General features: G+C 42.3%; 1 non-coding gene across 1 annotated transcript; it reads left to right on the top strand.

Moving 5' to 3' along the window:
• The first annotated feature begins 16,050 nt into the window (after positions 1–16,050).
• Positions 16,051–16,157, top strand: LOC123614118 (U6 spliceosomal RNA). The gene has a single exon (XR_006721613.1). It is a non-coding gene; the product is annotated as a U6 spliceosomal RNA (small nuclear RNA).
• Positions 16,158–26,709: the final 10,552 nt, after the last annotated feature.

The raw sequence follows: 26,709 nt of genomic DNA, 5'->3' as shown, positions 1-26,709 counted from the left end.
ATATATAATGGCAATCCGACTTTTACAGAAATGTTTACCGCATCAGGTTTTGCTGGGCTTACTACACCAAGTAATAAGATCTCTCCCCAGTATTGAATTGTTTTCTTCTGATACATTCTAGATAATGCACTTTAAGAAATGTTTAAAGCTAACAACGTATAAACTCATGGCACTTAATTTTCCTGGATTTCCAGATCATTAGAGACGTTACTGAACGTATCTGGGGTCTCCATGCAGGCATGGTCTTTTTCTCCCCTCCTCTTGCTCATCTCTCAACTTGCAGAGCTGTACATTTTAATATTTTTTCTTCTCCACTCTCCCCCTCCATATATTTCTAAGTGAAAATATGCTCCTCAGTGCACAAACATCACACAAATTGATTATTGAAGCTTATGAAGGTTAAAAGCGATCCCTGAGCTCAGTAGACAAGATACTCATTCTCTCTCTCCTGGCTGCAAAACAGGTCTCCTGATCTGTCAGTTTCATAAATCATTCTCCAACCAGTCCATGACAGATAAGCAATCAAAGAACAAGTTAGCACTGAGCCGGTTACAGATTAGAAATCAGGTGACAGCCAGCCCCATTGTTTCTTCTAGAATGTACCCCAAATGGGTACACTGCTGTGCATGGGTAAGCACGCCCATACTTGTTGACAGAATTATTTTTAGAAAGTAAAGCTTTCCCATTTATAAAACCCAGGGAGACGCAGCACGATGTGTAGGTGGCAGTTCTCAGCCCTGGCTTCCGATCAGAATTACCTGTAGAGCTTTTCAAAATCTGCAGATACCATGTCCTCGCTTTGGACCAATGGTTCTCAGCCTGGGCTGCACATGTGAATTCGCCTGGGGAGTTTTTGAAAACTAGGATGCCAGCCAGGCAGCCCCACCCCAGACCAACTGCATCAGAATCTCTAGGGGCAGGACCTAGAGAGAGAGATTGCCTAATCAGCTCTCCAGGCGATTCTAATATATAGCCAGGCCCAAGAACCGTGGCTCTGAATGGACTGAGTTCACTTACTCATTTAACAAAAAAATTGCTGGTCACTACTATATGCCAGGCCTGGCTGGCAACATTGCATTTAAGGAAATAAAACACTCCCTGCTCTCCTGGATTTAGAAATCTGAGTCAAAATCTTCAGGGGTGGGGCCTAGGCATCTGAAAGTTTTAAAAGCTGATCAACCAAGATTGAGAATCAGGGAGTTAGTAGAAAGGGCAGAGAGTCTGATAGCCGTGTTTGAATCTTGGTTCCTCTGCTTACTGGCTGTTTGATCTGGGGTAAGTAAGTTATGTAACTGTTCTAAGCCTCTGCTTCCTTATCTTAAAAATGATGAAAAGCAAATCTTCCACTCTAGGGCTGTTAAGAGTTTTAAATGGAAAAACAAACCGATAGAAATCTTGGTACAGTGGCTGGGACCTACTAGGCATCCAATAAATGTGAGTTTTCTTTTTTCCTCCTCCCTTTCATTTCTCCCGTTGTCCTAAAAGTAATATATGTGCTAAGTACGTGTGATGTACAATTGAAATATAAGACACTGGCCCCGGCTTTCCAGGAGTTATGGTGTAATAAACAATTAAAGAGCAGCCACATCGTACCTAAGCTATTCCTAGGTGTGTGCTATCAGCCACTTTTATTGCTGCAGGGTTTCTGAATGGAGAGAAATAATCACTGAGAATCAGGAGCCAGAGGTTTCCTAAAGAGGAAGAATTTAAGAGGGGGCTTGATGGTGAGTAGGTTTTGCTAGCAGAGGAGGAGAAGGAGGACACTGCAGGCTGAAGAAACTGCACAGCTAAGGTAACTTTGAAATTATACCTAAAGGTAGCTCATGTTTAAAGATGACATTTATCTTTTAAACATTGACATGTGTCTATGCATGTCATTGATCAAGAAAGTGGAGTTCACCTTTTTATCAGTGTGTGTGTGTGTGTGTGTGTAATAAAGTATGAATTCTATGTGTTTAAGAACATGTATGAGGTTTATGTTCTTAATGAGAAATGCATTTGTTTTATCTGCATATTCCTGACTCCGTTATTTAGGAAAATGTTGCATGCATCTATCTGTCTTTCCTTGCATTCTCCTCGGGGGTACCAGCAAGCCGGCTTAGAAATAACTCACTGGCCTCATAAATAACAATGAATTTTCTGAGCACGAAGAACAAAGAACTGAATCAAGATGACATCATCCTCCTTAGAGTGAATTTTCATTCAGGTTAACATTTAAGTCCGGCTGGAGGCTTGTCCAGAATGGTTAGTCCCTGACCAATTGTAAACGGCCAAGAAAGCGGATTTGCTTAAAAGCAAGCGGGTCTGGAGAGCGAGTGGGCACCTGGCCGTAGCTGCCTCCCGCAGGGCAGCCCGGCATTCTGTTCCAGCCCCGCGCTGCAAGGCCTGGGCCTTCACGCAGGCTCTGTGGACTGTGACTGACAGCGTATCCCTCCTCTGCTGGGATTACTGGGAATGACCTACTTTGAAAATGGTGTGAACTCGGCCGAGCGCCAAGGAGTTGGGGGTGCAAACAGGCCTGCCTGGAGAGCTTCCGGCAGAAAAGAGCAAGCTCTCTCTCTGGGGCCCCTCCAGAAGCCGGGTGTATGATTTTGTTTGGGGCGGGGGGGAGGTTGCTCCCCCCCCCCCTTTTATTCCCAGGGCCTTGGCTGTTACAATTCATCTTTCTGCTTTCAGAGTGCCAGCTGTTGATTGGCTGGGCCGGCTGTTACATCAGAGAAAGGCAGCCAATCAGAGCAGGACTCTGCCTGTCGCCCTGCTGCAAACAGCTGAAGTTGTAATAAACAGGAACTCGAGGTTCAGCCCGGCACTGCTCTTTACAGGGCAAAGCCGGGGGGGAGCACGAGAACTCAGGGCTGAATCACAGATCAGGGACCTCCTGAGGCCTGCACCCTGGCCCCCACGTGGAGCGTTGGCTAAGCTTCCCTTCCACCCAGGTTCATTTTTCTCTGAGTATCTGACTTTTAAAACCAACATGAAGTCTCTGGGGCGTGGGTAAGAGAGGAACTAGAGGAAAGGGGACAGGAATGTTGAGGACTACATGACTCGGCCACTTTAAAGGATGACTCTAGATAATCTCTTTTTTCTCTACCTTCAGAACTGCCTGCTTAAAAAAAAGGAGGCCAGCTTTGAATCTAGGGAAATTATCTGCACTTGTAACTCAGCTTAAAAATGAGTTTTTTTTTTTTTAATTTTCCAAAGCAGCTGCCCTAAATTCAGAATAAGTAAATTCCAAATGTTTACCATCTGATAAGACTCTTCTTAAGATGAAATATTTGTTTATACACATATGAAGAGAATGGGAACTGGGTTATCAATTTCTCTCTCAGGTTACTTACAGCATGATGATTTCTCTCTGTTGAATCAGCTTGGGCTGTTATCAAATATAAAGGAAGAGAGAAATTTTACTTTAAGTCTTATATTTGAACCTAAATGGAATATTCAGTATTTATCTGAAAACATCATTTAAAATTATATGCCTATAACAGTTCTGACCTCCTGCTTAGAGTGCTTCTCTCCTTGTTTATCTGAATCTTTTTTAAGCTGTAAAGATATTTTCTTTCCATGCTTTTCTACCCTGAAATCCTCTCAACTGCCAAGGACTCCTGTGAAATCCACCACCTTCAGTTTCACCCCAACATTCCAGTCTTTTTCAGACTTTGGTTTTTGGAATATAATCAGTGGAGGACTAGAAAGATTTTCCTGAAATAAAGACCTAGTAAAATGTTAAATATGGAATGATCAAAATGCATGCATGATCCTTTACATAAATTCACAGTTGGTAGCACTTTGGTAAATGTTGGCAAAAATACACCATAAGGGTTTTGAAATAGGGAAAGATGAGCAAATTTTTGACCTATCCTGAATGTACAGGATCTCTTCCATGCAGTATAGACTCTGTATTGTTGGTCCTGCCCTTCTCCCACTGTTCAGTGGATAAATTGCATGCAGGAAATGAGAGGAAAAAGGGGGAAAGTGATAGAATTAGAATATGAGTTTGACACACAACAGTTGCTGGCTGTGCTCATGACCCAGGACAGTCCAGATCTTTACCTCATTTCTGACAAACCATCATCTCTTACTTCAGTCTAACTCTTTGGGGCCTTCTCTCTAACGGATGTAGGAATCGAAGCTCCAGTGGAGCTGACAGTTTTATACCAGCAGGCTCAGTCACACAAGCCTCACCCTGCAGTGGGTTTTAATTTTAAAAACTGAATGAAGGTTGTTGAGGCCAAGACTTCATGGCCACTGGGCAAAAAAGACCCAGACTCGAGGTGGGACAACAGGTTGAGGGGGTGGGATCAAATCCTGGGCTGAGAATAGCCTTTTGGATTCTGGAGCCAAATGCCGAGAAAGAAAAGAATCTGCAATAGAAGACAGAGTTAGGAGGCCATGTGTCTGTCTGTATCCTAATGTGGAGAGCAGTCATAATGATGGACATAGGGCTCTGTAGGCAGCTTAACCAGGTGGGATGGAGAAGGCTAATGAGGTGGAGTAAATATGTTCACTTTTTTCCCAAAAGAATTTTAAGTGACTTCTGTTTTAATTTTACAGTCCGAATAAAATGTTGCAGGCTTTCTAGTATTATCTCTCACCGTTAACTAATATTCATTAACGTATTAAGCACCTGGGTGCACGTGGTGTTGTGTGATGTGTCCCTCCAAAGAGTCTGGCAGCCCTGAAGGAATTTGCAGAAGTAAACAAAAAGAGAAGGTGGTTCACTGTAATGCCACATCTTCCTCCTCCTTTCCCCTGTGAAGTTTTGTAAATGTTTCTATTTAGAACAGCTATTTTAGCTTTCACTAGAGGAGCTACAGGAATAACGAATACAAAGAGGAAGAGAAGAAGGGTAAAGAAGGGGTGAAGGGTTGGACCCCAGGACAAGCCATGGGATGCTTGAGCACCTCATGCTGGGTACCCATCCTATGTGCCTGATGTGGGGACTACCCACCTACTGCTGAATATTCCTTAGCTTCTGTTTTCCTTCTGTCCTGAAGTTTTGCAAAATTTTGAGGAAAGATGGTGGGGCTGGAGGTTTGCAAATGACCTGATTCAGTCCCTTCTGGGGTCTGGCCTGCTCAGTAGCACTACCCCTCCTCTCGATCCTACACATCACCTACTTAAAGAACCACATTGAATTAAGTGTAGTAAAAGGAAATACTGTAAGGGTTATGAAAGAAAAAATTTGTCACTAAAGATAATGATTGCACAAGAGCAGGACTTGGGAGGGAACATCACATGAGCTCCAGGGGAAGGCTTCAATTCAGATGAAATACCATGATTAGGAAGAAACTGATTCTAACTTACTATCTGGGGTGCAAATTTGGTGAAACCCTTCAAAGAAATAGGCGAACAGACCGGAAGCGTGTTTGGGGAAACGACTATGATTGGATTTTGCTTTATCATCTTCTATATAAGGAAGCTCATTAGTAAGAAGACAATGTCAGTGTTGTCAAATTTTCCTTGGGGGTGCACAAGATCAATATCTCTTGATATCTAGCTCCCAGGAATATGCATAAGGGCAGGTACGAATCTATACCCAATGCATAGAAATAGGAAACACACAATGGTGTGAGGATTCATTCACAAAGAGAAGCAGGTATTGGGGTACAAATATCAATTCATACTTCGTAGGGACTTCATGTTTGCTGGCCACAGAGCTCTAGTTTAGCAAGGAATTCTCTCTAGTTCCGTGACTATCAGTGGGGAGAACGGGTCTATGGGTTGCAAATGTCTAAACTGCATCCTTCTGGGAAGGATGTTCATTTCATCTAGGAGAGAGTGAAAAATAAGCGAAAGCCTGGTCACCAGGTATCAGAGCTGCAGGAAAGGAATTTATTTCTTTCGATTCTGTGCTGAATTCTTCTGGCTCCCTGCATCCAGATGAAATCAACAACGCACTACTCACATAGAACTTAGCATCTAAAAAAAGCTCGCATTGTGTTTTAAGCCTTTTATTACCAAATAATAGAAGTCATGTGGTTAAAGTCTGTTCCGGCAGTTTTCTCTGAAACATCTGTATGGTTTTATGGGGTAGGATGGGTGAATGTATATTCCATGTGGATCTTTGTCGATTGAAAATGCAGTTCAATACTTAGGGCTCGTGTCCCCAGCCCCTCAATCATATATATATGCTTTCCTCCTTGCAAGCACTCCAGAAATGTTTTTTAAGAAATAAGGAATACCTTTTATGTTCACATTCAATGTCATTATTATTATTATTTGCTGTGTCTGAACAGTGTGACTCACACCCACTAAAAGCTCCACGAAGAACAGAGGAGGAAGACTAAGAAGCAAATTCCATTCAGTAAATCACTACTGCATACTAACTGTGTTTGGCACTCTGAGGACAGAATCCCTAAAGAGTGTGCAACCTCGCAGACTACGCAGGGCAGATATACAAATAACTATAAATCGGGGCAGAGTAGGGTAAGTGCCTTACCAAAGTTGGTAAAACAAAAACCTGGAGAAGTGGGTGGGTCACCATTTGAAAAGGCTCAGCAGAGCTTTCTTAGGGAAGATGGTAAAGGGGGAACAGGGTATGTAAGCCGGGTGCTTCCAGGCCGTCTGGAAAATCCAGGGCCTCCCCACCGTGTGCCCATTGTCTGCTCCACTCATGGTTTACCATTTGTTCATTCCCTCCACTGAAACCCCACGTCTTTTCTTGATTTCCACTAAAACTCACTAACACAAAGCCTTTCTGAGATGCAGTTGTTCCTGAAGGTGTTGGAGAGATGGGTTGCAGCCCAGTAATGTACACATCTTAAAACTGAACATTAGGCATCCCTGGTTTTAAAAATCTTTTGGGAGCCCCTCCTTGTTCGTTCATTTTCCTGTTTGCTGCCTGTCTTTGGGGAACCGGGGTTGGGGGGACTATGCCCCGCCTCCAGGTCCAAATTGCATTCATTTTCTTAAACGCAGAATTTCCTCCTATATTGTAGCCTGCACTCTTCCTCTATACTGGGCACTGGTGCCAACTCTTCCCAACCAATGACTCATCGATGTCTTATTTTCTTAAAGAACATTTTGCCCCCACAAAGATAAGTTCAGGCTGATATCACTTTATTTTTAACACGTGACGATGACCGTTTTGCAAGGCAGTGCTGGATGATAAGAATATTTTCGTAGGGTCATGGATTAGAAGACCTAGAAGAATTCTTAGAGCTTCTCCAAACACCTGTCTCTTGTTTTACGAATGAGAAACCTGAGGCTCAGCCGTGCTCAAGCACATGGACTTCGTGGTGGAGGGCTCTGCCCACCTAGGGCTTTTTCCGCTGATGGAGAGGACTTCCGGATGAAGGCAGAAGACTGGAAAACAAGGCATTTATTGTAGCAGGTGTGATTAGGAATGAAGTCTGCGGGCAAAGGGACTCCCTCCTCACTAGATGTTCATAGTAAAAGGATTTTTTTTTTTATTACCTTGGAAGTGACCTCATAAGCCACCGAGACACCACACCAGACAATAGAACAATCTAGACTTTTCAAATAACAGTATTTCAGTCTCTTCCAGTTTTGTTGCCTTAAAGTTTAAACAGTGTCAATTCAAATTTCATCTCCGGATCAGGGCTGACTAGACTCTACAAGGTAACAGTCAATCTTAGGAAATGCATATCAGGGTCTCCTGGCAGAAGAGGGGGGGTCCTTTGGACTGTTGCTCGACCCCTTCAGGCACATGGTAAAACTGGGCTGCTCCACATACTGGGGACCACAAAGATGCAGCTAGTTCAGTCTGGCTTTCTGAGGTGCTGGCACCTACCCCCAAGAGCATGTGACCCTTGGTAGAAATCTTCAGCAATCATGGCCTCTTTGTCTCAAACCTCGGCCCTTGAGGCCTTTGAGAGATTTAGATAATCTAGTGAATACAAAGGATTTTGGGACCAGGCACTGTTTCCCAGGAGCAGAGTGTCAAGGTTACTGCAGGTCTGGAAGAGAACTCCAGCCTTGGGCCCAGTGCCCCACACAGACTGGGTAACAGTGACAGCTGGGAGGGGGTGGTGGCAGAGGGAAGGCGGGGAGGAGAGAAGCCCAGGCAGTTCTGGCTTCACCCCGAGTCCTGCCATAGACAAAGACATGATCCACTGGAGTGACCTACCCAGTGCCGAGCTTTTACAATTATTTTTATTTTGAGAGAACCGTAGATTCACATGCAGTCATAAGAAATAATCCAGAGGCCCCACGTACTCTTTACCCAGTTCACTCCTATAGCAACATCTTGCAAAACAGGAGCACCCTGTTCCAACCAGGATATTAGCATTGCTTCCATCAAGGTACAGAGTATTCCTGCCACCACAAGGGTCTCTCATGTCGGCCTTTATAGCCACATCAGCCTCTCTCCTACCTCCATCCCCTCCTTGACCCTAGCAACCACTAGCCAGTTCTCCATTCCTATAATTTTTGTTATTTTAATTCTGTTATACAAATGGCATCTCTCAGGGCACAACCTTTTGGAATTGGCTCTTTTGACTCAGCGTAACTCTCAGGACACTCATCCAGGTCGTGGCTCACATCAATAGTTTGTTCTTATTGTCGCCGAATAGTATTCCATCCTTTGGATGTACTGTGGTTTGTTTAACATTCACTCATTCAAAGGACTTTCAAGGTGTTTCCAGTTTTTGGCTATTGCACATAAAATTATTACAAACATTTATGGACAGGTTTTGGTGTGAACATAAGTCTTCCTTTCTCTGGGGTGAACACTCCAGAGGCCAACATCTGGCTCATGTGGTATTTGCACATTTATTTTTTAAAGCAACTACAAACTGTTTTCCAGAGAGGCTGTGCGGTTCGGGGTTACCAAATGTAGGAGTGATCCAGTTTCTCTACATCTTCACCGGCACTTGGTAGTGGTCACTGTTTTTTATTTTAGTCATTCCGATAGGTGCACAGTAATATCTCATGTTTTTAATTTGCATCCTCCTAACGGCTAATGATGTTGAACATATTTTCATATGCTTATTTGCCACCTGTATGTCCTCTTTGGTGAAATGTCTCTTCATGCCTTTTGCCCATTTTCTAATTGGTATTTTAACTGCTGGTTTTTCCAAGTTCTTTGTCTATTCTTTGTATATCCTCTGATAGATATCTGGTTTGCAAATATTTACTCAGAGTCATGTCTTTGTATCCTCCTAACAGGGTCTTTCACAGAGCAAAATTTTTCAATTTTGATGACATCTAATTTTCTTATTTCCTCTACACATATTTAGAACCAGACATTGGTATAATTTTTGCTTCTCCAATGAAGCATAATTCAGAAAGCTCAAGAGGAGATGGAAAATCTACTATGTTTATCCATATTTTTGCTCACTGGCCCTTTCTTTCTCCCTGATGTTTAGAGAACTTCCTTTACTCGTTCTTTAAGATTGGTCTGCTGGTGACAAATTCTCTTAGTTCTCCTTCATCTGAGAGTATCTTGATTTCACCTTCATGCTTCCCCTGGATGCTTCCCCTGAATATAGTGTTCTGGGTAGATAACTTTTTTTAGATCCTCTTCTCTTCCTTCTGTTCACACCAAGCCTGGACACTCATCCAACCCTTGGCTCCTCACTCTCCTTATGCCCCACATCTGATATATCCCTCCATCCTTCAGTCCACTTCCATTGTGCATTACTCAGCTCAAGCTGCCATGATAAAGCACCACAGACTGGGTGGCTTAACAACAGAAATTTATTTTCTCACAGTTCTGAAGGCCACAAGGCTAAAATCAAGGTGTCAGCATGGTCAGTTTCTGGTGAGGACTTTCTTCCAGGCTTGTAGAGGACTGCCTTCTTAATTTGTCCTTACATGATGGAGAGAGAATGCAAGCCTTCTGGTGTCTCTTTTATAAGGGCACTAATGCCATCGTGGGGGGGCCCACCCTCATGACCTCATCTAAACCTAATTATCTCCCAAAGTCCCCATCTCCAGACCCCATCACATTGGGCCTTAGGGGCAGAGGGGCACGCAACTCAGTCCACAGCATTTTTTTCTGAAATTCTTTTGCCTTTTCCATCTCTCCTGCCATTTCTTTCCTACCTGGATTATTTCAGTAGTTCCCCTGCTGGCCTCTTTGCCTGCATTCTCCCACTCAAAGCTACTTCCCATATTGTAGCTAGACTGATGTATCTGAGGCAGATCTCATAACTCCCTTACAAAAAAATACTTCAGTCGTTTCTAGTAGACTTTCTGTGGAGTCGACACACTTTAACATTGCATGGAAATCTCTCCATGTTTGGGTTCCTGCTTCTGTCTCTGACCCATCTCTCCTCCCACCCCCTGTAATCACTGATACCTCCACCCGTGATAGCTCCATGGTACAGTACTTAGAGTGTGCTAAACATACCCTGCTTTTTAAGCCTTCCTCATTCTCAGGTATTATGGTGTATATACATAACGTATCGCAGTCTACTGGTGTCGTCATTTCATGTCATCACGTCACCTCCTCTAACAAGCCTTTTATGACCCTTAGGCTGTGCTTTTCCTATAGAGTTCACTATAGAGCATTTGCCCACTGTGTTATAGTTGTTTTTTTTCACTTGTCTGTCTCCCCGACTTGGCTACATGCTCCCTGAGAGCAGTAGCTAGCCCTGACTCCTCACTGGCTTCCAAGTGCAGTGCTGAACACAGGTAGATGTTTCATGTTTGCTTCTTAGGTGAAGGCAATTTGGTACCACTTCTGTTTTTCATTGGTGAAAAAAGTAACAAAGAGCACATAAGCCATCATTCCAACAAAGCGAAGCTAGCAAGAAGCCTAGAAAGCAAAGAATGTCACTAGCAATGAGTCAGTGGTCAGAGTTTCCAGGTCTAGTGCTGACACTCTGGGAAAAGGTGACCTTCATCAAATTATTTCATGTCTTTAGCCCTTCATCTGTAAAATGAAGGGGTTGGACTCAGTCGCCTCTTAAGATTCCTTCTAATGCTAAAGTTTTATAATTTCATGTAAGGAGGCCATAAATATTTGGCTGGAATTGCTCAGAAATCACCAGCTTGGGATATTTCTTACTCTACCAGAAAAGAACTGGGGGATAGCCTGGGTTTATAAAGAATCCAGGCAATCAGGATTTCTCTTTACTGCCCATCCATTTCTTTATTAATTCAACAATTATTGAGCACTTAATGTGTACCAAGCATATAATGCTTTTCAGTTTAGACATTTCATAAGTGCTGATAAACAGTAAGTAAAAAGGATGAAATTCTCTGTGAGGGCAATTTGACATATAATTTTCCAAAGTTCAGACAGAAATGCAGTGACTTCACAGGGGAAATCTCTATAGAAAGCACTGAAAACTGCTCTGTTCAATTGCATTTAGAAGCTGTTATGTAACTGTTACACTGAACAAGCATGACTCATAGGATGTAATCAATCATAAAACAACACTTCAAATTTATTCCACAGAGTTAGCACTTTCTCCCTTCTTGGGTGAAATATAGAGTGAATTTTTATTCTTCTAGTCACTTCCAGGTAATATATCCTTTGGTCAGTCATGACTGTGTCTGGGTTCATGTCACAGTAAAAACGTTGGTATCTCTGGCCCCCAGCTCGGCCTCCTACAAAACGCTGAGTTAGAAGAGCAACCTGTGTTCACGTCCCTTTCCGCATCCCTGCCCCTTGCAGCTTTCTAAAGGTGATTTCACACTTGCCCCAGTTTGGAATCCTGGGAGGAAGACAAGGAGAGGGCAGCCGGAAAGTGCTTACTTGTCTGCTAGTCTTGTGAAGGTCTAGTATCTGAGTTCTGTGACCTTGACAGGGAGTCACAGTTGCCTCCCTTGCTGGCGTTGTATGAGGTTTTTGGAGATGCTCCAGGCCGGGGCTTCTCTCACCTGCATTTCCCTGCAGACGGAGGGGCACATCTTCCTATGGCTGAGCACGTGCTCTTCCCAGGGACCCCGAGAAGCTGAGTACCAACTCCAGCTTTTTTATTCATCTGGCTACCCATCCAGATGACCCTCTTGGAAAGGACACAAGATACCCCCATACTTGCTTTCTCCTGGGGGTAGCCCACATCGGATCCAAGGGAACCACTCGCATTGTCTTTGCCCCCAAAGATCTAGAAAGCTGGGGGAAACACCAGGCACACGGACTACTTGGTACAAAACCACCCTCACCTCGAATCTCTAGTTCTCATTTTTAATGTACTTTTTATTTGTGCGAGGGGTTGAAAAGGGGTTGTCATCAGAATTTGACCAGCTGCGTTGCAAGTTTTGCAAAGTGGAAGTCTGATGCCTCACTTGCTGTTGTGGTATCAACACCTGAGTGCTTTCAGTGAAACGTCCGTTCTCTCCTAGTTCCCTATGCCTTGTGATGCTAGAGTGACCAACTTCTAATCCCATCTTTGGTCTGTACTTACCACGTCACCCTGACAAGTAGCCTTTTCCTCCCCTAACTTCATCATCAAAGGGAAAGCTAATGTCAAGTCTTTGGGTATTTAAAGTGCTTAATTTCATAATCTGGAGTTTGGCTATTACATTCGTCTCCTAGGGCAGCCACAACAAAATGCCACAAACCGGGTAGTTTCAACAACAGAAATGTATATCTCACATATCTCACCGTCCTGGAGGCTAGAAGTCTGACATCAGAGTGTCAGGAGAGCCACATACCCCCAAAGACTCTCGGACAGTATCTGCTCTAAGGCCCCTTCTGATGGTTACTGGCGGTCTTTGGCTTGTAGCTACATCACTCCAACTTCTGCCTCTGTCTTCACATGACGATCTTCCTGGACGTCTGTGTCTCTGCAGGACCTTCTTATAAGGGCACCCGTCACCGGATTTAGGGCCCAGTCTAATCCAGTATGACTTCTTAACCTGATTACATCCGCAAAGACCCTGTTTCCAAGTAAGGTCATGTTCACAGGTTCTGAGTGACCAGGGGTTTAGTCGGGGAGAGCAGAAGTGACACTGCAGTCCAGTGCAGGTACTGTAATGTTTCCTCTAGAAAGGTTCAATACCAGCGCACGTATGACGTTGCATTTTGTTTTTCCTCCAGATAACGTTTTTAAAACTAGAGGGATTACATCCATTTTGGAAAAGGCCTATGGAAACGGGTACCTCTGGGTTTCACCGGAGTACACTGCATGGCAGTAGTCAGATTCATAGAGGAATATGACAAAGGAAGCAAGCAAACAGCTTAATGAGCACGGGTACGTGGCGTATGAGAGAATCAAAGCAAGCTAATAATAGCTACCCTAGAGATGAGCTAGTGGATGCTTTTTCCACAGCTGAATCCTCAGAGGGATGATGTAGTATTTGTTGATTTTGCCATGTGACTTGTGAAAACAAAAGCAATACAAAGAAGACAAATGGCATTGTCATTTTGAGTGCTTTGACTGTCACCACACACACTAAAGTTATAATAGCACCCGTCTGACGTGTCGTTCTGCATACTTACCAATTTTTAAGCCTCTGCAACATTTTAAGAAATTTTTCCTGAGGGTCGTCTTCCCCCACTCCCCACCCCTCCTCCCCCACCTCCGTACCAGGTTTCCCTTTTCCTGTAAGTTTGAAGGGTTGGTTGGAACCTTGTTCAAAATCATGCATAACAGCAGGCATAACGCTGAAAACGACTGAAGGAGAACTGGCGTGACGTCCATCAAAACTGGGTTCTTTCCACCAACAGCAAATGCAGTTTCGTCATGATTTATCAACGAAGTCTATCCTGAGAAAATCTGGACCGTCAGAAAGGTGCGATGAATCGTTCGTACTTACGTTCTATTTCCTATCCATTTACTCATCCTAGTCTTAAGTAGCTTCTTCCTAGGACCTTTGCTTTTGCTCGGCCCAGAGTGCCTTTCGGAAAGTCACAGATTTATCCATCTCTGCTCATGTAATGAGACTGCCATGCCACTTTAGAAACTTGGAGTGACTTCATCAAATAGCATGTATTCCTTATTCAAGATGAGCCGAGGCGTTTCTGACGATGACTTTCACTGCCGTTCTGCGTGGAGTTTCTCTTCTGACCGGGCAGATGCCGCCACATGCCTGCCTCTGTAGATGCAGATGGAGTCTGTGCATACTTTTCCATTCTTTCGGCGCCAACGATTTATGCCAAACTTAAATCTTCCTCTGGATAATTGTTTTCTTTGTGTCTTACTGCGTTACCGCTTCTTTCCTGCAATTTGTACATTCTTTTGTAAGACATGTGGATTCTTGTGAAAGTGTTATGGATGTAAATAATGCAAACAACACCCACACCATTACTTCGAGACTGTGGGTGCTGCCACACTTTCTTTTTGTTTTCTTTCTTCTTTTTCATCTTCTTTTTAGAAGAAGTCACCAAAGAACAGTTCTTAGGAATAGAAATGATGCAACCGCCTTAAAGATACAGTCAGCGCTCTGTTTTACTAATTAATGGAGAGTCGTGCTGATCTAAAAATTGGCCTCTATAACTGACGGCCAACCTGATTGCTTTGAACTTGATGTCATTTTGTGCTGGTTTAAAACACAGCAGCAGGTCTGACACCCTTTGTATAGTGTTCCACCATGAATTGAGCATGGCAGGAGGTATACTGCCATCAGTCGAAGTGACGTGGTTGTATAGTAACCAGAGAAATGATTGAGCGTCTCTAGGGATTGGTCTGTTTTTATAAAATAAGTCAGGCCACAAAGAAGATTTTTCTCCACCTTGGAAAAAGGACTAAAAAATACACATTATGCAAAAACCTGAGCTTGTTTGTACTCAGTCGTCTTCTAGGGCTCGCAGGGTATCTTTTACCTAAAGGGTAAAAGTGTTTGGAATCCCAAGGTCTACACAGAAGCAGGGCCATGAGGTCCCAGAGTCACCGATGTTAGAGACGGGACTGTGGCCTGCTTCCCGTTGTCTCTGCTGGCCTCCTTCTCTTTCATAGGAGATTTGTGTGCAAGGGAGGCTGGGACCACATCAGCACAGGCCACGGGAAGGAAGAAGAAGCCAAGATCCAGCGGGACAGAGGGAACAGAGCCTGTCTTCAGAAGCTGGCCCACCCCAGGAGGCAGCGAGGCAGACCAGTGTGCAGTGGTCAGAGGGCGTGACAAGCTCGGACTGGGCCAGGCTATTTGGATATATGAGTGTGTCCTTTCTGCCAGCAGAACACAGTGCTGGAAGAAGTCCAGGTGACAATACTCAGAATCAGGCACAGTTCCAGGTGATCGGTCCAGTCACTGCAGGTCCCCCAGGCGGTAGCTGAGAAGGGCGTAGGAAATCACATCTTGCTTCCCAGAGGAAGGGGCAGAGCAAGAATTTGGCAGAACTGAGGACCAAAGCCAAGGAATCTGGGATCCAGGGCTAGGAGCCAACCCCTGCAGAGAACTGACATGCTTAACAGAGAAACTGAGGCCAAAGGGAGTCGCAAGGCTTTGGCCAAAGTGGTAAGAGAACTCTGAAACTCAGTGTCTACACGAAGAACCAGATTTCCAGGTCTCTAGGCAACCAAACCAGTTTTGTCTATTAATAGGTCTAAAGCTGATGACACTGATCAGGACTGGCTCAGACTGGTTGGGGGCAACTAAGAGCTTCTGGAACTTTAATGTGCAAAAGAATTACCTGGGGATCTTGTTAAAATAAAGATTCTGATTGGGTAAATCTGAGTTGGGGCCAATCTGAATTTCTAACAAGATCCCAAGTGATTGATGCTGCCGGTTATCTAGAATAGTAAAACTCAGAAAATCCACACTTGCTGTCATTCCTTCCCGCCCCCCCGCCGCCACTGCTCTCCCCCCAATTCACCTGCCCAATCAGCTGTCCCTCCTCCTAGTCATGTCTGACCATCTTCTTTTCCCTTTTTCTCTTTCCCAACTTCCCAACCCCTTTTACCTGCTGCATTTCTCTGTCAAGACCAACAGAAAAAGAGCCTTTGTTTAGATGCTAGAAGGGGCAAGATAGCAAAAGCTAGAAACAGTTTCCCCATTGTTAGCACACAACTAAACCCTTTTAGGTGTGATGGATACAATTTTAGGTGTGATGGATACAATTTTAGGTGTGATGAATACAATTAGTCTAGCTTAATCTCTTTGTCAGTTACTGTCTCATGAAGAGCCTAATGAACATGTGACCTCTTACCTTTCCCTCCTGATATAACCCAACAGTTAAGATATATCTTCTGAGTGCTGGCTTCGGCAGCACATATTCTAAGGTTGGAACAGTACAGAGAAGATGATCGTGGCCCCTGTGCAAAAATGACATGCAAATTTCTGAAACATTTCATATTTTTAAAAAGACATTAAAATAGACGTAGATTAATGGAGAAATATACTGTGTTTAGGGTAGAGAGGAACCAATATAGCAAAAGTTTTAATTCTACTGAAATTAATCTATAAAAAGAATGCAAATCCAATAAAAATCTCAACAGAGTTCTAGTAAAACCTGATTCTAAAATTCAAATAAAAGAGCAAATGGCCAAGAATAGCTAAGAAAACTTTGAAGATAATGTAGAGGTTGTGGGAGAAAGAAAGAGTAGAGTGTGGGAGGAGGGTTCTCACTCTAGAAAAGCTCCAGGCTTAATATATAGTCAGAGTTATTAAAATGGCATAACAATAGATACTCTATGTAATGTGATCGTAAGTGATTTTGAGTTTCTTTTTATACTCCAAATATATACTAGTTTTGTCATGAAAAATAAGGCTAAAAAAATAAATGCTTTGGGGGAAAAAATCTTCTAAAAGATAAAAAATCAGAATGGTATCACATATTTATTTGATGTCGCTACCCTCCCCCGGCAAATATATCTGTAAATGGTACACGTTAAATTTGTTTCTGCTTCTAGCACTAAGGGGCCACTAGTTCCTGGCTCAAACTAAAAAATAATCATATAATGTAGAGCTAGTTACTGAAACTCTCCCAGACATTCTACATATCCTTTTCCAATATATGAAATGGTAAAATTAATAGCTTCCCATATAAAACTAATAGCTTTACCTCGGAGGACTTGTTGCTGGAATTGTACAAGATAATATGCAAAAACACTTAACAAAATACCAAACATGATACAAATGCAAACTGTTATTACTAGTTAAGTATTTGAAATTGAGCAGTTGTAGATTTTCGAATTTTGCACTACCCCGTGTTGGTTTGGCTGGACTCTTTGAGGCCATTTGTATTCAGTGGTTAAGGGAGTTGGGAAAATATAGTTTAAATCTCACCTCTTCTCCCCACAGCCCGTCTCATTTCACAACTGTTTTTCATTCATTCAATGACTGTATTTCTTGAGCACCAGTATGCACGAGGGCCTGGAGTTACAATGGGCCTGGAGACACTGCCCTTGCATGCATGAAGCTCATGGATTAGGAGTGTACTTGTAGACAGGAATATAGGCAACTTTGAAATAAAGTGATGAGGGGGAGGGTATATAGCTCAGTGGTAAGGTGCATGCTTAGCATGCACAAAGTCCTGGGTTCAATTTCCAGTACCTCCGTTAAAAAAATAAAAATATAAACCTATTTACCCCCCTAAAAATTAAAAAAAATTTTTTTAAATGCAAAAAAAAAGTGACTACTGCTGTGATGTGGTAAGTCCAGGGTGCCACAGAGCGGGTCACCCCCCAAGCTTGGATGGTCACAGAAAAGTTCTTCAACCATGTAATGACGAAGATGATGAAATGTTCAGATGATGTAAAGGGTGGAGGAGAAGAGTGGAGGATGCTTGCAGACAGGGAGAGGGGGCTGCTGCAGGTTGCAGACAAGAGGGCAGAAAGCTTGCACTGCCCCAGGGGCAAGAATACCAATGGGACTACTTTGGGGTTTTTAAAAAAGCACCCAGATCATTTTTTGATTGATTTCAGTACTTCATAAAGTTGCCCAGACCAGGCTCAGCGTAGGCTCAGCAAGACGCATATTGTAATACATTTTAGGATGACCCCCTCCTCCCCAAAGCCTCCTGACCACTCTCCTACTGGCCTTTCCCCTCACTTTTCCTGACCTTTTCCTTTTGAAGATAGCACTCTGAAGGGGTGGAAAGGGGCTTTTCTCTCCTGAAGCAGCAGCATTATTAACAGAGAAGGAAAAGTCTCCCATGAGCTATAGCAAAATCCTGCAGATTGGTTTATGAATCACTGTAGCTTAGGCTAAAGCAACCTAATTTCCCGAAAGCCACACCATGGCTTTAGGCTTTCAGAGGGACATAAAGCTTGTATGATATTTACTCTTGGTTAAAATTAAATGGAAATTGAAAAAAAAAAAACCTGAAGAGGAATTCTCCTGGGAGATCATATTATTAAAGAAAAAAATTAAAGACTATAAAGCAATGTGGATGAAATATATATATTGCATGAAAGGAGGTCTGACAATATATACATCAAGGTGTTAAATTGATAACTATCTCTGAGTAATTGGGTTTCATGTGATTTTTTATACCCTTTTTATTGTGAAATATAACATACATCAGGGAAGGTGCATGATATATAAAAGTATAATTTAATACATTTTTATTAAGTGAGCACCGCATAGCCACTACTCAAATCAAGAAACAGAATATGGTCCAGAAAGCCTCCATCCATCCCTTCCCACTCATAACCCACCCACCCACCCTCTCCCCACTGCCCTTGCTTTTATGATAACCTTTTTTTTCTTTTCTTTAGTTTTACCACCTAATTATATATTGATACTTACACATACTTATCTTTTCCTATTTTTTGAACTTTAAGAAAATGGGAACATACGATTTTTTGTTTCTGGCTTCTATCTTTTCATATTAGGTTTCTCAATTTCATCCATGCTGAGGGTACTGTGATTCATTCATTTTCGATGCTGTATGGTATTCCAAGATTGGATAAAGCACACTTTATTTATCTACTCTACTGCTGATGGACAGTTTGGCTGGTTTTCCGCTTGAGGCTATGATGGATAGAGTTGTTTTCTTTCGGTGCTTACCTGCACATATCTTTATTGTGGAAATCTGGGTCACCAGATATGCAAATCTTTAATAGATAATGCCAAAGAGTGAACCAAGCACAGCCGTAGCAATTGCTGTTCTCTGTAGCAGTGCAGAAGAGTTCCCATTACCCTGCACTGAAGTTCTGTCTAGTTTTTCCTTTAGCTTAGTGATCAAGTTAATTAGGCAAAATGTTTTTTCTAATATTTCCTAAAATTTTTAAACTTTTAAATTGAAGTAAATCGTTCTTACAGAAAAAAACACACACCGGTGTATAGCTTAATGGATTATTACAAAGTGAACCCACACCATACCCACCACCCAGGTCAAGAAATAGAATTTTCTCGTGACCTGGAAGCCATCTTCATGCCCCCTTCCAGCACAATCTTTTCTCTCCTCTTCAAAGGTAAACTATGTATATAGTTCTAACACAACAGACTAGTCTTACATGGTTTTGAAATTTATACAAATGGAATACAGGATACGTTATTTTCTGTGTAGCCTCTTTTATTTTCCAACATTGTGAGATTCATCCATTGTTATGTGGAGTAGTAATTCGTTCATTTTTTTCTTTTCTTTTCTTCCCACAAGGAAGAAATATTGACCTAAGAGAGCTGACCTACTCAATACGTTTTCAGCTCATGAACTGTATTGACCAATGCCACATGTGGATTGGAACACTTTACAGCGTTTGTATTTTGGTTCCACACAAATAATAAGCTTTTGAGCTAGAGATGCTGTAGGGAGAGAGAGTATGGTCCCCCAGCTGCCCTCTGATTTCTGTAATAATGCCTCCACCTGGAATCGTCTCCCAGTGATAATGGATGTTTTCTTTCCCTTTTTCTCCACCTGAAATGCAAAACAGTATTACATCCCCAGGCTGCACACTTTTATGTAAAACAGAGCTGTCATAGGATTTTACTGGAAAGTTGATTTATTTCTGAGGATCATGGGAGTCCAAGGATAAAACTGGCATCTGGCCACAGGGAGAGCCCTTGACCTAGAAGCAGAGAGAGCTTCAAAGCTGTGTTGGTACATAATGGAACAGGGCACTTTTAACATGAATCGTAGCCTCGAAACTTTCCAGGGGGGAGAAAAATCCTAAAACTATTCTCCAAAAGGAAAGGTAAACTCAATAGCTTATATTTTTTTTACTCTTTCAGATAAGCAATGCTAAATCCTTCTACACAAAACAGTTGCTTAAATCCAGATTTTAGGGTTTTCTTCTAAGAACAAAGTATCAACTGAGCTTGAACCCTTAAAGCAGTATCTTGATATCAATCTATATTTTTTAAAGCAGCCAAACAGGCTTTCAGATGAGAACTTTCTGAAAGGTTGTGTGTGAATGTGTATAAAATATAATTTTTCTTCTTTTTTTTTTCCTTTAGGCCTTGAGATGTAATTATTAAAGCTTCAAATGTCCCTAGTGATATTAGCTAGATAATCAAATTTGGATCACAGGAATGAAATAACCTAAAGTGTGCCTTCATTACTGGCTCTCCTCAAAATAATTCACTTAAGATAACTCTACCTTCCCCCACCCACAAATTCATAACTAGACAATGGAGGTAACCAGGAAAATTAGCAAGAGCAGTCAAAATGGTCAAATTCATTCTCAAAACAAAGAATGCCATGTTTAAACATGACAGGGAAAAATTTCGCCACCACAAAAATAGAATAAAACCTTGCTGGAATCAAACAAAAACCAACAAATCAAAATGCTGAATAGAATTGCAAAATTTAGGAGACCTTATTGCTAAAGTAGCTGCGGAGAAGCTTACTGATTAACTTTCTTTAAAAAATAGGGAAGAATACCATTTCTTAAATAGCTGAGAATAGTTTTTATTTGTAAACATACGTACCCATTGGAGAAATTATCGATGGATGTTATAAGTCATTTGAACCAGAATATGACTAGTCTTGTAGAAGCTTTAAGCAAAATCAAGATTTCATCAAATCGAGCAGTGCTTAAGTGTTTTTGTATCCTTTCTTTTACTAAGAAGATAAAAAATCCCTTCTTGTTCCCACCCACCCACCGAGGCTAGGAGAAACTCTTAGACCAGGAAGGTTCAGGGTGGGAAGTTACTGTATAAGATTCCCCATTCTCTTTTGCCAATGCTGTTTAATCCCTGTGTACCAGCCTTCCCTGCTATTTCACGAAAAGAGGATCCCAGCTGTGCCAAATTGTGTGATAGCTACATAATCTAGACACAATCCCCAGGGGTTTAGAACAAAAATTAACAAATATATTTAAGCTTGAAACCTTAGCTATGAAGAATATCTCTTAGTTTCCCAAATATTCATAGACCAGTCTGAGATTCCATCGTCATGCTTTATAAGAACCCAAGAATGAAGATTCCTATGAGAGAGGTCTTCTAGAATCAGGTTTTGCTCTTCACAGAGATGTCCACTTTCTGTGGGTGTTGAAGTACAACTAACACTGGGCTGAGAAATAGACGTCTTGTGTTCCAGTACTGAATTTGCCACCAACTAGTTGTATAAAACCTGCCAATTTCCTGCAACTCTTTGGCGGAGATCCCTGTGTATAAAATGAAAAAAAATTGAACTAGATTCTCTAAGGATCCTTCCAGGTCTCGTAATTGTGCAAGTTATATTTCTAGACCGAGATTAAGTAATAGATCTTCCTCTCCGCGTTATTCCACATCCACCTGGACTCATCAACACGTTTTCTTTCTTGCCAATGCTCTGAGAAACAGGTTTGGGACTGGGACCCTAACTCACTTCTTGGTTCCCAGCTCAGGTCACTTCTCAGATGCCAAGTGAGCTGAATATGCTTTTAGCAAGATTATCTCCTTAGGTTCCTTTAGAGCAATCCACGGTCACATTGGGTCCTTCTTCTGGCACTGGAATTCTCATGATGCTCTATGGGAACATTATATCAAAACGGAAAGTGTGAGAAAGGCGAGGTATGAGAAAGAACTCCAGGCTGCCATATATGTTTGTGATGCCCCCTGGAAGGCTGAGAATCCACAAATAAAAGGATCGCACTCTTTTCATTTCAACACCTTTAAACCTTTGAGAATTATCTAATGGATCATGTCAACGTTTAATAATTGTAACTAGAGCCCGGTGGATGATTTGAAATAGTATGTTTTAGAGCACCATCAATGAGACGTGACACGTGAGAGAATTTTCCTGCACTAAGAACCACGGCGGATGCCACATCGAGGAGCTGCAAACTGGGAGCAAATCCACTCCATCCTACTAGGAGCCCTTCCTGTTTTGTCAGCCAGCATGGTTTCCTAAATCTCAGATTGCAGCCGAACTGTTCTGCAATTCTATGGCTCGCTATTTCGGGAGCCTAACACAGCAGGACAAATGTGCACAAGTCCACACAGTATGACAGAAGAATTAAAAATGTATTTACCATCTGTTGGTAGTTTCCTTGCGGGCTCTTTTCTTTTCCTCTCCTGGAGCCACGAATAAGGTCTTCTTACTTCCTCCCATCCTCAGAGAGCAGAGTTCTCTCTTCAGATCTTTGGAAAGCAGGGCTTCCCCCGCCCCCAGCCTCCTTTAAATTTCCCAGGTTGTTGAACTCTGGAAGTATTTCAGCTTCTAGGATCGCTTCCCTTACATATAAAGTAGAGCGAGCCTGCGACGAGGTGGTCGTGTTTTATACCTTTTGTGGTGGCCAGGTTACTTTCAGATCCTACGCCTGAGTTCTGGTCACAGTGGCTTCTGGGAAGCTCAAGGATGGAACAAGGGACGTCAAATACAGGTCAACTGAGAGGGAGTGAAATCCTTCAATTAGGCTTGGGAACTGTGGCCCTTTACAAGCTACGTAGTCCTTACTGTGATGGGGTGTGCCAGATGCAAGTCAAAATTTCTAACAGGAAACAGTCCTCCGAATGTGGCTGAGACTGTGGACTTCAGGTGAGAGTCATTTCCAGCCATGTAGCAATGTGGATAAAAATCATAAGCTGGAGTATAGTTTTGTTAGTTGGGAAACCAGTTAGGTTGACTGGAAGCTGTTTGGTATATGTAGGAATATTCAATTCTTAATAAGAATCAGTAGGCTTAATTTCCGGGATATATGTATTATTCATTCAAAAATAAAAACCTAGTAAGTAGAGAGGAGCATTAAAATAAAAATAAAATAAAATATTACAATGCAGTGTTATGACTACAACTGGCCTGTATCATTCAGGTAATGACTTGTTAAAAACTCTCAGGCTGTGTGGGTGGATAATTTCACCTTGAAACCAGTGCTGGATGACCCTGGACTTTAGGCAGGTCCTTTAAATTCCGAGCCTCAGTTTAAACATCTAAGAAATGGGAAACATGGTGATATCTCCCAGGATTGTCATGGGGATTAGATGAAATGACATTTGCAAAACTCTTGCCATGTTGCCTGGCATAGCATAAGAGCTTAATCTCAACGGTAGCTTTAAAAAATTATGATTACTGGAAGTTATAGCTGTGCCATTTTCTGTTTTTCTCAAAACTTGCTGTCAGATTCGTGCATGCTCTTCAATTGTGGTTTTGATTTTTTTTTTTTTTTTTGCTTTTCACAAATCTGAGCCTGAATGTAAAATCCAGCTCATTCTGACTCAGCCTTACTAGTTATACCAGGTATAACTAAGTCAAAAATCAAGTCAATAGAATATATACCATAGTGTGGAAAAGATGCATTGATTTTGGATTAGCTTATGAGGTAACTGTTGTATGGGGGGCTTCAGGCTTTGCACATAGTAGGTCCTGAAAAATATGACTGATTTGTTAATTCATTTAATGGTTGATGAATCTTAGTGGGTGCCTATCATGTGCCAAAGACAGTTCTGGGTGTTTGGGGTTTATCAGTGAATAAGACAGGAAAAATCTCTGCTCTCCTGATGATAAACAAACAGAAAGGAAGTGACTCAGAATGTTCTAAGGTAATACATTTATGGAGCAGGGTTGGGGGATCAGGAAAGTCAGGGTATATAATTTTAAGTAGGCTGCTCACAGCAGGCTTCACTGGGAGATTGTTTTGTTGTTGTTTTTTGTTTCTGCTTTGTTTTTTAAGGAAAAAAAGGCTAAACAAGGTGACTGAGTGAGCCATGTGGATATTCAGGGGAAAGCATTCCAAACAGAGGGACCAGCAAGTAGAAGGGCCCTGAGGCAAGGGAGCACCTGGCTTGTTTCAGGAACAGCAAAGAGGACAGGGAGGCTGGAGCCGTGGGAGTGAGGAGGAGGAGGGAGACAGGACATGGCATCTGAAAGGCGGAGCACATCCTGATTGAGTGGGGCCTTGTAAGCCACAGGAGGATTTTGACTTTGCCTCCAAGTGGGACAGAGACAAGAGATGCTTCTGAGCAGGGTTGCGGGTGTCACCTGATGCAGATGCTCTACTGAGCGGGAGCTGAATACTGGAAGCAGAGAGATGATTTAGGGGTTACTGCAATAATCCTGACGAAGGATGGTGGGTGGTAGTGGTGGTTTAGCTCCAGTGGGAGCAGCCCCAGAGGTGAGCAATGGTCAGATTCAGCATATATTTTGAAGGCAGAACCAATTGAATTTGGGGGGCAGATGGGATGCCGGTGTGAAAGAAAAAGAGGAGTCAAGGTGCTTTTTGGCCGGAACATTTCGAAGGATGGAGCCGCCATCTCCTGAGACGTGTGAACGAGAGCTGGATGAGACATCTCATGGGGACTCTGAGAGAACAGGTACCTCGGGATCTCCTTCTAGCTCCTGGGGAAAACCTCAAACCAAACGAGCTTCCCAGTTGTGCTTGGAAAGATGAGACTCACAAAGGCTGAGGTTTTCACAAGCACTTTTTTTTTTTTAACATTTTTTATTGATTTATAATCATTTTACAATGTTGTGTCAAATTCCAGTGTTCAGCACAATTTTTCAGTTATTCATGGACATATACACACTCATTGTCACATTTTTTTCTCTGTGAGTTATCATAACATTTTGTGTATATTTCCCTGTGCTATACAGTGTAGTCTATTCTACAATTTTGAAATCCCAGTCTATCCCTTCCCACCCTCCACCCCTCTGGTAACCACAAGTCTGTATTCTCTGTCTGTGAGTCTATTTCTGTCCTTTATTTACACTTTGTTTTTGTTTGTTTGTTTTTGTTTTTGTTTTTTAGATTCCACATATGAGCGATCTCATATGGTATTTTTCTTTCTCTTTCTGGCTTACTTCACTTAGAATGACATTCTCCAGGAGCATCCATGTTGCTGCAAATGGCATTATGTTGTCGGTTTTTATGGCTGAGTAGTATTCCATTGTATAAATATACCACCTCTTCTTTATCCAGTCACCTGTTGATGGACATTTAGGCTGTTTCCATGTTTTGGCTATTGTAAATAGTGCTGCTATGAACATTGGGGTGCAGGTGTCATCCTGAAGTAGATTTCCTTCTGGATACAAGCCCAGGAGTGGGATTCCTGGGTCATATGGTAAGTCTATTCCTAGTCTTTTGAGGAATCTCCACACTGTTTTCCATAGTGGCTGCACCAAACTGCATTCCCACCAGCAGTGTAGGAGGGTTCCCCTTTCTCCACAGCCTCTCCAGCATTTGTCATTTGTGGATTTTTGAATGACGGCCATTCTGACTGGTGTGAGGTGATACCTCATTGTAGTTTTGATTTGCATTTCTCTGATAATTAGTGATATGGAGCATTTTTTCATGTGCTTTTTGATCATTTGTATGTCTTCCTTGGAGAATTGCTTGTTTAGGTCTTCTGCCCGTTTTTGGATTGGGTTGTTTATTTTTTTCTTATTGAGTCGTATGAGCTGCTTATATATTCTGGAGATCAAGCCTTTGTCGGTTTCACTTGCAAAAATTTTCTCCCATTCCGTAGGTTTTCTTCTTGTTTTATTTCTGGTTTCCTTTGCTGTGCAGAATCACAAGCACTTTTATAATACTCAGATGAACAGTTAAGAAAAAAGCAGCAGCTTTTTGGTTATATTTCCTCCTCAGTGCCAAACAATGAATTTCGTTTTGTAGTCTTTTCCTCCACCCACTCCACACCCTGAAATGCCACTCTGGAAAAGGGGAGCTGCTGGTGCATGCTGGCACCAGTAGAGGGAGCTGAAGAGGCCTCCGGAAGACCTTTGAGCAGAGGTCCAGCGCAGGCCCTCCCCGAGACCTCAGGCAACCTCTGTGCTTCCGGCCAGAAGCCAGATGTTTCTGCGAGATTGGGGAGGTGGTTCTAGAACAATCTTAACCACTGTTGTATTCCATTGGACCTTTTATTTATTGGTATTGTCATGAGTAAAAGAACATGCATCCAGAAAGGATTACCTATGTGTACATACAGAGGAAAGAGAGAGGGTCATACGTGTAAATAGAAAGAAAGGAGAATGCGACAGATCTGTCACCAGGGGTCTCATAAAGAGGGTGTATGAGTGTCCTGGGCTGCTGTAACAAAGCACCACAAACTGGGTGGCTTAAAACAAGGGAAATGTATTCTCTCCCAGTTCTGGAGGCTAGCAGTCCAAAATGAAGGTGCCAGCAGGGCCTTGCTCCCCACGAGGCTCTAGGGAATAGTCCTTCCTTGCCTTTTCTGTTTTATTTATTTATTTTCTTTATCGAAGTATAGTTGATTTACAATGTTGTGTTAGTTTCTGGTGTATAGCGTAGTGAGTCAGTTATACCTATATACATATATTCTTTTTCATCATAGGTTATTACAAGATATTGAATGTAATTCCCTGTGCTATACAGTAGGACCTTGTTGTTTACCTATTTTGTGTATAGTAGTTTGTATCTGCTAATCCCAAACTCCCAATATATCCCTCCCCCACCCCTTTCCCCTTTGGTAACCGTAAGTTTGTTTTCTACGCCTGTGAGTCTATTTAGTCTGTTTCTGTTTTGTAACCAGGTTCATTTGTATCACTGTTTAGATTCCACATATAAATGATATCATATGATATTTGTC

The sequence above is a fragment of the Camelus bactrianus genome, chromosome 20 (genome assembly GCF_048773025.1).
Source record: "Camelus bactrianus isolate YW-2024 breed Bactrian camel chromosome 20, ASM4877302v1, whole genome shotgun sequence".
Taxonomy (NCBI): Eukaryota; Metazoa; Chordata; class Mammalia; order Artiodactyla; family Camelidae; genus Camelus; species Camelus bactrianus.
Note: the sequence above shows the minus strand (reverse complement) of the source record. Positions and strands in the feature narration are given on the sequence as shown.